The 12,831-nt window shown below is 55.2% G+C and overlaps 1 long non-coding RNA gene across 1 annotated transcript; it reads left to right on the top strand.

Moving 5' to 3' along the window:
• Positions 1–1,593: 1,593 nt before the first annotated feature.
• LOC134144014 (uncharacterized) lies at positions 1,594–5,490 on the top strand. Its single transcript, XR_009959260.1, has 3 exons — positions 1,594–3,637; positions 4,947–5,120; positions 5,273–5,490. It is a non-coding gene; the product is annotated as an uncharacterized LOC134144014 (long non-coding RNA).
• The last annotated feature ends 7,341 nt before the right edge of the window (positions 5,491–12,831 follow it).

Raw genomic sequence — 12,831 nt, forward strand, 5'->3', positions numbered from 1 at the left:
TCACATTTCAGCAGAATAGAAAGGAAAATCTTCAAGTGCGGCCCTGTGTAGTGAAATGGGAAGAAAGCGATGATTTAAACCAGCTGCAGGCCGAGCCCTGGGTGCAGCCCCGCCGCGGGCCTGCCCGGCTCAAGCGCGGGGTGCGATTAAGGATAAGGCGATGGTCCCTGGTCGGAGCCCTCCGGAGCAAGCGGTGCGAACGGCTCCCAGATCAGTCTTGCAAAGCTAGAAACTCCCATGCAGTCCAGTGAAAACAATCACGCTGTCAAGTTCGCCGTCTAGCAGCTGAGGGGGTCAGAGCAGCAACGCAACGCAAACCAAAATAAACACCGCCTCGCTCTGCCAAAAAGCCTTTATCACCCTTCTGGGAGGGAGGCGCTTTCCGATGGCTTTAACTTTTCCCATTTTTTTGTTTGTTTTCGTACGCGTGGATGTGAGCGGCGAGCTGGGCTCTCTTCCCTCCTCTCCTCTAATGCCGTTACTGCACCGAGCGCTGCGTGGGGGGTTCGTTCCCTTCGGAGACCCCCGCTTTGCTTCCCTCTGGTGGGAAGGGAGGCAGGAAAGGCGGCAGCGAGGAGGAGCGCGGCCGGCCCCCGCGGTTAACCCTTTCGGCCGCTCGCTTGCTTTGCCTTAGCTCAGCCTCCGGCCTCTGCGGCGTGTCCCCGGGAATGTCGCCTTTGGGAGGCCGCGATGGGGACAGGGCTCTGCCGCAGCCCGGGGCTGCCCGCGCCCGGGTGGGCTTCGCCTTGCCGAGGCGCTCCCGGGCTTTTCCAGGCTGAAAGATCCCAAGGGCGCCAGCAGCGGTGCGAGCGGTCGCTCCGGGGAGTCGCGCGGCGCAGCGGCCGGCCCCGGGTGAGTCCTCCTGGTGATCCGCGGTGCCTCCACCGATCCGGACTTCTCCTCCTTCCCCGAGCACCACCGGCCGCCGGCTTCCCCCTCGGGGTGCCGGAGGGGAAGGAGGTGGCGGGGCCGCCTCTCGCCTCCGCCCTTGGGGCGCCCAAGTTACGCGGGCGCGCGTGTAGCGCGGGGGCCCGGACCGCCGCAGCGACCGGCCCCGCGTAGCGAGTAACCGCAGCGAGAGGAGTTACCGCTCGCACGGCGCCCCGCGTCCTTGGGGCTCAGCGCGAGCCGCTCGCTTCGTGCACGCGCGGAACTGGAATTTTTGGTCTCTGAGTAAAAAACGTGTTTTCCGGTGCCAAAGGCTCCGTTACCAGGCCTGTTAGGAGAGCAGGATAAGGCCCCATCGGAGGCAATTTACTGCCGTACCGGTAAATTAGAGGCTCTCGGTCCGCCTGCGGGCTGCGCGGGGCGGACAGCGCGGGGCGGAGGGGGACGGCGGCTCGGGAGCGACACCCGTTCCCGCGCCACCCCGTCGCAGCCGCCTCCGAGCCTCCCGCGCGGCGTCGCGCAGCGGGACGGGGCTCGGCTGCGTTCAAGGCCCGGGCGGCTCCGCTCGGCGGCCGTCTCCCTGGGGCGCCCGGGGGCTCCCAGCCGGCCCTCCGCGCCCTGGGCCGCCGGCGAAGCCGTGGCCGTAGCGCCGTGCGTTAGGCGGATCCGAGGCCTCCGGGGCCGATGTTTCGGGACGGGGAGAGTCGGTCCCGGTGCAGGACCTCTGTCTGCGAGAACCGGGCGAGGGAGAAACAGGAAGGGAGGTTTTTGCGGGTCAGCGTAAGCCAAGCGCTTTCCAGAGTTTGGCGTGGGAGGGAGGAGAGTTTCTTTAATCAAAATGAAACCCATCTCTGATTTCATTTTAAGCTGTGCTAGAATATTTCATTCAACCTGATACAAAGAGCTGCTTTTCATCGTGGCTTTTAATTAATTCCGTGATCCTTTAAAAGTTCATTAGGCTAATTTGAAAGGAAAAATGTTTCTCTCGGAACTGGAAGTCAAAGCACTTTCATGATCGTTGCTGTCTCTAAAGTGTTGCTTAAAAGCATTAGATACATTTCTGCCTTTCAAGAAACCCAGGTTAATTCCTGCTTTCACAGAGACCGTAAATGCCTTGGGAGTTAAACCTATGGATTGATTTAGAAGAAAGGCCTTGTTTCTTAGAAAGTGAGCGCTGCTGTCTGTGATCCTGGGATGAAAGGGGCGATGGTCTCATCTCAGACCTTTCCTACTCCGGAAAAAATTCAGGGCGCTCTGATGCTCGCAAAGGGAACCTGAGCCCATCTCCAGATGAGGCACCGATGACTTTAATCAGCGGGGACATTCCTCCGCTGGCTCCGAGAAGCCCAGCGACGGCGGCTCTCCCGCGTGACGCGTGAGCTCCAGCAGCGTCTCTGCTCCGACAGAACCTGCAGCTGCTCCTCGTCGATGCTCAGCAGGAGGATGCAGCTGCCTCAGCTGACGCCGCCGTAGGACACGGGATGCAGGCACCGGTGAGAGATTTCCTGCCGAAGGGAGGAGAGCCGAACCTCCAGCAAACAGCTTTTGTTGTCTTGTACTACTTTGCTGCTGCAACAGAGTAAGAGCGTGCTACGAGGCGCGATGGAGCGCCTTTGGTGCAATAGCCCAAGGGCTGAATCTCTGCTCGCTCCAGGTTCAAACACTGATGGTTCTGCAAGCAGCATCCTGTGCAAATACCCAGAATCATTTGATAATTTGCCAGATTTTCATTTCTTCTCAGTGTGTCACATTTTTCAGTCAACTAACAAAAAAAACCCATAAAACAATATCAGGCTATAAAATATATACATGTTTACATAATATTATGTCCAATAAATTCCCCTATGAGCTCCCATGGGTTTCCCAGAGCCATCTGGGCTCCGCTGAGCTCTCTGCATTTCTAAATATAGAGGCAAAATATATTTTTTAAAGAAAAGTGTTAAAAATTGCAAGTGACTGCTATAACTGCACTGCTGAAATGATGGCCCTGGAGGCAGATGCTTTGCCGCTCCTCTTGTGCTGTCCCTCTGCACACAAAAATCATTAATGCCAGTATGAAGGAGACCTTTTAGACTTTTAGAGCCTTAAAAGAGGAAACAGCTCATCTGCTGACCGTTGGCAGACCTCGGGCATACCAAGAGTTTGCTGGAAGAGCAACCTGCTGATAGAGGGATGGCTGCTACATTTATCATCCTAGGATACCGCAAGGTTGGCTCCGGCTGTGTCTCAGATGTTGTGGCCTCTGGTCGTGCAGCCCTTTCTCCGTGAGACGCCTTCCCAGGAAACCACAAAGCCTCCGTGCTCTGGAGGTCACATCCATTGCTGGGTCTCTAGCCACAGGCCAGCTGAAGAGGAAAATCTCACGCAAGTGGTTTCAACCCAAGAAAGAAGACAAGGGCAGCTTCACAGACAGTGGTTCTTGCTCTATCGTCGTACAGATACGACTAAACTGCAGCTTGGTCCTGGCAGCAGTTTACCTGAATGAGGGCCCGTGTCGCAGAGGACGTTGCAGTCTGCACTCACGCGCTGCCGTTACAGGTGCTGTGGGCTCATGAACACCATGAACTCTGCTGGGTCCCTTCGTGGAGTTACATACATACAAAGTTCAGTTTGTAACTGGATTGCCAGGTATTGACTCAACTTTATATCGCGCAAAAAGTTTCACTGGGACGCTTAGAAAGCAGGCGCTGGAGCAGCTGACTGCTGCCTTGGACATCCCTTTTCCAACGTGGTGCTGAAAGGAGAACAGGTACCAGAAACATGAACTGCTTTTGCCAAGCTTTACCGTTTATTAGCAAGAAGGAGGTCTGCGTTAGCAGGAGGTAGCAGGCGGCGAGGCAGGGGCGTACAGAGGAGCGCGAGCCCGCTGGGTGCGGGAAGCGGATGTCTGCCCGACGTGAGCCCCTGGCTTGACTCCGCTGGTCGGCGCATCTCCCCCACTGCTGACCCGCTCTGAGCCCAGCCTTTGGAGCGCTGTCTCTGCGTTGGTATGCCAGGGTGTATTTTCTCTGCTCAAATGATTAAAAGTCAGTACTGAGGGGCTCCCAGAACAAAACACCTTCCTTGAGATGGCATTTGCATTTGAAAGACAGGATGCCTGTTTCAGAGACTTTGCTATTTTGTGAACTCTTTCTATGCAGTCTCTTGGCTCCCCCCTCCTCGTGCTTAATTCGGGGCTCCATACTCTCATCCCAGCAACCTGCATCTGGCTTGAAGCCAGCCTTAATTGTCCCATCTTGGGGTAGTTAGGCGATCCGTCTAGCTCCAGTGCAAATTACAGCCGTTGGAGGACGGCTATGATTTGTGTCCTGCTGCCCCTAGTTCCTGGGAACGCTCCTGGCAATCAGCAAATGATATGACTCATGCGTGAGGAAGCCAGATCCACTTTAGCCTAGCTTGATATTTTGATTAGTACGAGGCTGGCATAAGAGCTGAGAGGTTCTCGCACGTGTGCCAGGCTGCAAAATTCATTTGCCCGCTGCCAGCTACACTGGGCTTTTCTTTAGTGCTGTGCTTTGGGCAGCACTTTGGGCTGCTCCATACCAGGGAGCACGTTTGCTCTCCTCCTTCGATGCAATGGGGTGAGGCGCTGCAAAGCCGTTCTCCTGCTGATGGCTGAGCCTCCTCTCTGCCCCCGGGCTCTCCCCAGGGCAGTGGGACATTTGCAGCCGGCTTTCCCCACACCACTAACTCAACCCTCCTGAAGCTGGTTTGGTTGTGAGGTAGGAGAGAAGCAGGACTTCAATGCCCAGCACAGCTGGCTTTAAAACCGAGCACCGTCTGGCCCTCGTTTCATTGCACATGAATTTTATGGCTGGAAGTTGGGCTTCATTCACCTAAAAACCTAAGCAGCTTTTCAGGAGTCCAACTTAGGTACACAGATGTATGGGCGAGATGGGGGAATTGCATACGCTCACACCTGTATACGTGTGTGCAGGCTGGTACGTGCTTAGAAATGGATGCTTTTATCAGCTGCACCTACTTCTGGAGATGCCTGGTTAATTTATCAACTGAGAAGTTCCATCTCGCTAAAAGTCTCATTTCCATATTCTTTCCAGATGGTCAAGATGCCACAGAGACAGTTTCTAAGTAAATAACTTGCTGCTTCATGCAACCTACCATCAGCCTCACCACTAGCTGCCCCAGATGGCAGGAGAGTCAAAGACGGTACCTGGGTTGCGAGAGGAAACGCGCCGCTGCATGAATAATAGAAACAGAGCGACTGCAGGATGGTAAAACAAAATCTCTCGCTTTGCATCTCCTGCTTCAGGGTGAAAAATGATCGCTGCTGGGAAGCGGCAATGCCCCCTCCCCTCTGCTGCGAGCGCGGTACGGTGCGATTCGCTGGGTTCATTACATCTTGTTTGCTTTCCTGGAATCATAGGCGCTAACGACGGAAAAGACCTGCCGAAGAAGCCGCCTGCCGTCAGTCTCTCCAGACACAGGATTATTTTCCGCGAGGGCCGCCGCAGGAGGTAGGGTAGGAGGCTCAGTGAACTGTGTCAGAGCAGTGAAGCAGAACTCACGCTCCCACGTACCCTGGTTTTCTTTTGCTGAATCCTGATTGTGGGTTAAAAACCAAAAGGTTAAAAGCGTTTAATTATGCCGATGCTTTCCTCCTGGATTAAACAAGAGGATAAATAGGCTAGTGTGGTTTTTTTGGATTTGATTTTGTTTTTTAAGCGAGTGAAAGGAGGCAGTAGGCTAAGGATCCTTGGCAGCTGTCACATGTTTCGCTTTTGATGGTGTCAGTTTTGTCTGTTAGGAGGTGTTTCTCTTGCCACTGTCAGCATTTTCCGGGGGAGGATGAATTCATTGATACAGTCTGTTTGCTGTCCACATATTCACAGTTCATGTGTTACATTTTACATAAAGTAAACTTAGCAAGGGGAAAACTAATTCTGCAATTCTTCAAAGCTAATGCACAGTAAATATATTCTGACACTGACAGGTATTTCTTATTAAATAGCTCTGAACTGCGGTACTAGGTTTTGCTTAAGTGGCATTATTCTCCCTGAGCAAAGACAGTTCATTTATTAGTCATTCTGAAAACCAAATAACAAATATTATTCTCGAAGCAAACTAAACAAACCATTTAAAAGGGGCCTGTCTGAAATGATTAAAGTACAGTGTCTGAAAAGCAGCTGACATTGTAGTGCCAAAATACCATATGGAGATTCAACTGCTTTATTAACATACTTTGACCTAAGCTGCAAAATCTCCCAACACCTTTGAAAAAGGAGGAACAGTCTTCCTGTGTGCAAGGGAGAATTCAGCGGCAAATCTTTCTGCCAGTTCTTAAGATGTCATTTTGGCACAACGAAGAGCGAGGTGCAATAATTGAGGGCTGGATGCGAGCAGATTTTTCAATTTCTGCCAGGGATATGCTGTAAAATAATTCAGCAAAGCTGAAAGCTTGGGCTTTCCATTTACACCATAAAAAGTAAATATATAGTGTTTGTCTTACCTTCTTACAACTCTCTTTCTCTCTTAACTAAATATTTTCTTTCTTCTGAGCACCAGACATTATTTCTAGCTTTCAGGCATGCAAAATAGAGGCATGCATGCGTGTATATGTACGTATATATATTTATTTATGGTCTATGTGGGGGCGTGCTCGTATGTTTGTGTATCCCTAGCTCAGCTCTGAAGATTTCCTTCATGAGGAAAGCAGTTTTCTGTTGCAGGTCAGACAGAATAACTAATATCACTGTTTTACAGATCTTTGTTTACTGGAGAAACTTATTAAGTTGCAGTTCTGTAAGAAAAAAAGGTTGTTCATCCGCAGCGGGATGATAGGGATACGGGTAAGGACTCGCGTGGACAGCGCAGCACGAACTGATGGGAATGGCCCCAGCGGGTAGTCGTGCACCAGGCAGCTCCCGGATGCTGCAATGAGATGCTCACAGAAAGGGCCATTCAAGTGGTCTTGTATAAATTGTCTGGTCAATTGTTTTAAGCCTGTTCTGCACAGAAAATACTTGTGGTCTGACCTAGTTTTTTTTATTTTTAAGCAAATGTTTTCATTATTCATAAGAATTCACCAGATAGCTAGAGCAAATAGGTTTTAGCCTGGGGTTTGTTCACAAAATATCTCCCACAAATGTCTCCTTTCTTGATGGAGCTTTCCAGCATCTGAATCAGGGCAGCTTGAGCTGGCAGGGAGGAAAATAATATAGAAGTTATTTGAGGAGTTTAATAAAAACTAGCAGATATTGAGCTGATGTATATTATTAACTTGTTTCACTGGGATTAGGTAGTTCTGGGTAAGTGAGGAGGTATCAGTCCAGGTTTGCTTTCTTCCAGTGTTTTCCCAGTGACAGAAGATTACTCAACTTTGGGGATTAGCCTGATGACGTTACATCACCAGAGTAACAATTTATGCGCTGATGTAATTCGGGACGTGTGGCCGAGTCGAGAGTTTCTGCTGTGAGCTGACGTCTCTTCCCCTTGGTAGCATCCTTGGGCTGAACCCTTGCTGAACGCAGATCTTGCTAAACCTGCTGAACGGCACATTTCTCTAACCGGGTACGTTTGCAGACAGCAATCTCTTTTCCCTTTGGCCAGCGTGTATCATGTAGCCAGTCACCAGCTTCCTCCTTGTAGACAAGAGCGTATAGATGCTTCTTCATGGCCAACATCAGCAACCACTGTAAGATAGCGGAAGTGCCAGAAATTCCTTTATGGACAGACTGAATGGCTCGATATGATGTATTAAATAGTTCCTCTCTGGGGAGAGACAGAGATGGTCAAAAAGGCTCACGGGCGGTGGTGCCAAGGTCGCGTCATCGTCGCTCAGTAACGGTCGGAACAGCAGATGTATTTTACACGTTCAGAGGCGCTACTGCAGAAAACTCGCACTAAGGAACAGGAAAGCCGATCTGTTCCTGGAAACGCGGTACCAGCGTACGGGCCACCCGCGTGATACCGGCGAGGGTAACTGGGGTCTGGGGAAAGGCACAGCCTGCGCCGCGTAGCTCCGCTGCTTCCTCTCCGTGGGGGCTGCTGGGTCCCCGCGGCCGGTTTCCGGGAACGGTTTTTCCCTGCTCCAGCTGGGTGGCAGGTGAAAGCGCGGCCCGCCCTGACGAAGCGCGCGCGGCTCGGAGAGCCCCAGCCCTGCACCCGTGCGCCAGCGCTGCGGAGGAGCTGCTTCTCTCGTCTGACACGGAGAGCAAACGTTGCTGATGAGGATCCCAGGCTTGGGTTTCTATGACAACTTAGGGTCCTGAAAATGCAAAACAAAGTGAGGGAAGGGGCCAAGCCTGCTGCGCTCCCTGCTCCCGCGCGGTCTCTGCCGCGGCTCGCCGGCAGCAGCGAGGAGAGGAGCTCTGGGAGCTCTTCCCCCGCGTCCGCAGCTCAGCGTGACCGCGGAAAGTAGGGGCAGGGTAACCGGCGCCAGGCCGAGCCTGCGCAGAGCCGCTTCTCGACCCCGCGGGGCTCGCCCGCCCCGCCGCTGCCTGACCCCTTGCAGCCTCGCATGGGTGCCGGTCGGGTCGCAGCCATCTGGGGCCATCTGGGTGTTCCCTGTAAATTTTTATAGAAAATATAAAACGACACCTGGCAGCCCAGGGCAGAGACGTTTCCGTCCCTCCTGCAAGAAGGGAAGGTCGTTGCCCGCTTGTAGTTTCTCGCGAACGTTGCTGTCGAGCTCGGTGGAGGGAAGAGCCTCCAGCGGGGTCTCCTGGCTGGTGGACGCTCTCCCCAGCCCTCTCCGAGTGCAGAATTGCTACCAGCTGTACATGTCTCGAGGGGCGAGCGCAGGTCCCAGCCCGCGCGACACTCGCGGAGCCGCTCGCAGCCTGCCGTGCAGCGGCGAGAGCTGAATCTCGGCGGCGCGAGCAGGCGGCAGGGCCGGGGGTGCCCCCGGGGCCGAGGCCCCTCCCGCGCTGCCTGCCCTGGCGCGGGGCACCCGGGGGGCGGCGGAAAGCCCGCGGACGCGGAGGTGGCGTTTGCCGGACACCCGGGCCGACAGCTCGGACGAGGAGGAACCGTAAATCCCGGCCTCCGCGGCACCTTTTGCTGCCGATTAGGATTAAGCCTCGGGGAAACGTGCTGCAAAGTGAAAGCCTCTACAGAAAGGAGGGGCTTCGCGTTACTTAAAGTGCAACGGGGCTGCCGGCTCGGACAGCTGACAAGGCGGGGGGGTTATTTCGGCTGGAAGCTGGGGAGCGCCGGGGGAGCGCCGGGGTCGGTCGGAGACGTCTGTCGGAGGTGCCGGCGGAGCGGCGGCCGTCGTGTTGGTCAGGGCGGGGGAGCCGAGTCGTGCAGCGCTGTCGGGCTGCGGCGCGCTGAGATCAGAGGTAACACGTGTGAGACGGGAGGGAATGAAACTAGGCAAATAGCGTTTAAAGGGAAAAAAAAAGAAAAGAAAAAGCGGCAAAACACCGCAGGTGAAAACCTCCGCAGGCCTGTGCCTGGAGCGAAGCTTAGCAAGCAGACGCATCAGGATCCAACAGCAGCAGCAGGACGATTTGACGCCGCGGACGGTTCCGACGGGCGCCGAAAGAACGAGCAGCCACCGCGCGCCGTGTGGATCCCGCGCCTGCGCTTCGTTTCGGAAGGGGGAGATGATCTTCGGAAGCGCCAGGAGCACGGAGGGGTCTGTACGGCTCCGAGGTAGCCGGCGGAGAGCTGTGCCCACGGGGCCCGTCTTGCGCTTTTAGCTCCTTGGCAGCCCGCTAAGCCTGCGTCTCGCCCGGCCCCGGGAGCCTCCGGCGGGAGCAGCCTCCTCGCCTCGCCTCGTCCCGCCCCGCGCGGCCCCGCTCGGGCTCCCCGCCGCCTCCCGGTTCTCCCGGCGCGTTGAGGTCGGCAGCGGCTGCGCCCGGTTTCTCTGCCCACGTCCCTTTGCGGGATCGAGCCGGTGTCTCCGTGGCTCCCCTGCCCCTCGCCAACCTCACCCACGCTCACGGGCTTTGGGGCAACGCCGCTGGTGTAATGGCCGAGTTTATTTTTTTTTTTTTTTTAAAAAAAGAAGAAGTCGGGGTCTGCGTAATCCTTAGGGACTGCCTCAAAGGAAGTGTCAGTTTTATGTGCAGAATAAGGCAGAAAAAAGAAATCTATTTTTTTTCCTCTCTCTTCAGAGCAAGAGTTGTCCTCTCCCTCGCTTGACTCAACCTCCCTCCTCTCCGTGCGGCTGGGAACGGGGCGGCAGAGCCTTGGGGCCGATGCTGCCTCCGGAGCCCTTCGTGCCGCGCTCTGCAGGTCGGTCGCAGCTGACCGCGGCCTCGAGCTTGCCTTCTCCGTACGATTCATCCCTCCTCAGCACATCCCCCTCCCTTGGCAACTGAGCCGCAACCGCTCCGGCCGCGGGGCCCCTTGGATGGCTTCCCGGCTCTCGCGGCACGTCTGGGCGCGGCGAGCTCGGTGGCCTGGTTGCTGGCTCCCGCCGGAGCGTCGCTGTGCGCTCCCTCAGCCTGCCGGCGGGGAGAGCTCGGCGAGGGGGGACGCGGAGGGGCCCCGGAGCCGCCTGGCGAGCGGGAACGTCTCACGGGGCCGGCGTCGCCCACCCGCGCGCGTGCGGAGCCAGCGCCGCCGGGGCCGCTCTCGGCGCGGCGCTCGCCGCGACAGCGCAGCGCCCCGGAGCGCCCGCGGGCTGCCTGGCGCTCGCCCCACGCGGCGCAATTAAGTAACTGCGTTAACGGAGCAGGAGCCGGTGCCTGGTTAACGTTCGGCCGCGGCAGGCGAACGCGGAGGCAAAGCAGACGCTTGCTTGGAAGTGCTGCGGGATGCTGTTAGCGGGCACGAACTCGCATCCCGTCAGCGCGAGTCATTTGCATTTTAAACGAAGCTCCCAGAGCCGCGCCGGTGCAGGATCGCATCCAGGAACTCTGCGAGGCCGTGTCTATACGAGGGGAGCTTTGGGGGGCTGGTAAAAACACAGGGGAAATCCTGCTCGGGACGGCACCAAGAGCACGGGTACCGCTGGCAGGGCTCGCCCCTGCTGGGGCTCTTCCCAGCACGGCCCGCGATGCCGTGGCGTGAGCGCGACCCTTGGTGTCGCGGAGCCCTGCCCGGGCTGCGCAAGCGGCTCGTCCGCCTTCGCGGCGCTTACAGGGAGACCGTGGGCCCGTATGCCCCACCTCCACGGGAAACTGCTCTGCAAGCCCTAAAACTGCCAATTTTCCATCCTTGGACTAAATGAGGGTCCTAACAAATTATGGCGTAAAATATACCAGGAGAGGGAACGCGGTGTTCACATAGAATTGAAAATGCGATAAAGCAGAGGTTGCAGGGAATGTTTTTTTAATAGAAATGGAGATCTATTCATTTTAGTGGACAGCTCTGCAGAAACGGGCCCTTTGGAGCCATCTGAAGGGGATGAGCAGGGTGCCATAGGAAAAAAAAAAACAGAAGGATTAATTGTATAAAGCTGGTGAGGAGATGCCTTGGTCTGAGCTACAAGTGTGCTAATGGGGAGGTTGCTTAGATACCATAGCGCTGGGTACCTCAGGAGCATCCGAGGTAGGAGAGATAAAGCAGAGTGTAAACACCAAGGAGGAAGAGGGTCATTAAAGTGTTCCCTAAAGATGTTTAGCTAGCAGTGGTGGGAGGAAATAAATAAGGAGGAAAAGTTGGTTTGAGTGTCAGGGAGGAAGCAAACCTGTTAGAAAGCTGGCTTATTTTCTGCTTGAAGCTTGCACTTGTTACTAATTTCAACTGGAAACTCTTTTCCTAGTGCAGATTTTCCTGCTCGCAAGCACCCCTGGCTTTTTCCTCTCTCTACCACGTTCTCTTTTCATTTTGCTCCTTCAAGGAAAAGGCTGGGAAACTCTTGTGTGCAGGACTTCCAAAACCAGGCTGCAGACGGGGCCGAAGGCGCCGCTGAGCTGCCGGGGAAGTGCTAATTGCCCACATGCTGGAGACCACACGCCCCACGCTCACATGGTCTTTAAGCTTTACAGAAAGGGTAGTACAGCTGTTTTGTGCTTTTTCCTGTATTAATAAACCCGGCCCAAACTGACCTTAGACTGAAGTCCGAGTTTCAGCCTAACACAAAATCTTTAACGAAGATTGCCTGCGCTCTGGCCTCGTCCCGCGCTCCAGTTGACAGCGGGGAGAGACAAAAATCATTGAAAGCAACACTGACAGCATCAGTCCTAAACGACAGTTCGGAAGAGCGATATTTTAATGAATACATTTCCTTTCAATTGTATGTGGATGGCAAGAGCCCATTAGAACGGGGAAGCAATTAGAGCTAATAAAGATGAACGCGCAGCGCTTGGTGCATGTGGAATAACAAACAGCGAACAAAGGATTCGGGAGAGAGCTGACTCTAATCCAAATAAATGAGCAGTGATGAAAGGGAAAACGGCTCTGGTCTCCTACAGCGAGACACGCTTCCTTGCTGCCTTCCCTCTACCAGTATTTCACCTAAGCGCAGCAGGGAAAGTAACACTTGGATTCAATCACCGAGGCAGAGGAGTCGGCGGGACGGTTCCCGGGGGGTTTCGGGCTGCCGCCTGCCCTGCCGATCGACGGGGCAGCCGGCTGCCGGCGGGGCTGGCGCGCAGGCCTGCGCGGTGCGGGGCGGCCCGTGTCCGCGGCCGGGAAATGTGCCCTTCTCGCTTTCCCGGGGGCCTCTGGCAGTGCAGCTCTTCCCTGGTGCCATCTCTCCGCGGGAGGAAACCAGCATCGCTGCGGCCCCCGGCGCTGCAGGTGCCGCCCAGCCCTGAAGGCAGGACCCCCAAGGCGAACACACTCAGCAGGCGGAAAAACTAAAAGCAGCAGGGATTGCTAACTGCCCGTAACAGCTGTCTTTTCTGAAAGTCGCGTTTATTAGAAGTCAGTTTAAAATGAGCCAAACTCCTTTATCCATTTTTTTTTCCTTCCAACCCGGAGCCGCACGGCGCATCCTGCGCTGCCTCCGGGAGCACTGCCCGACCTGCAACCTACTCTCCAGCACCAGGACGCTTTACTTCGTCCTCCTCAAGTACTTCACTGTTT

This window comes from Rhea pennata, chromosome 9 (genome assembly GCF_028389875.1).
Source record: "Rhea pennata isolate bPtePen1 chromosome 9, bPtePen1.pri, whole genome shotgun sequence".
Classification (NCBI taxonomy): Eukaryota; Metazoa; Chordata; class Aves; order Rheiformes; family Rheidae; genus Rhea; species Rhea pennata.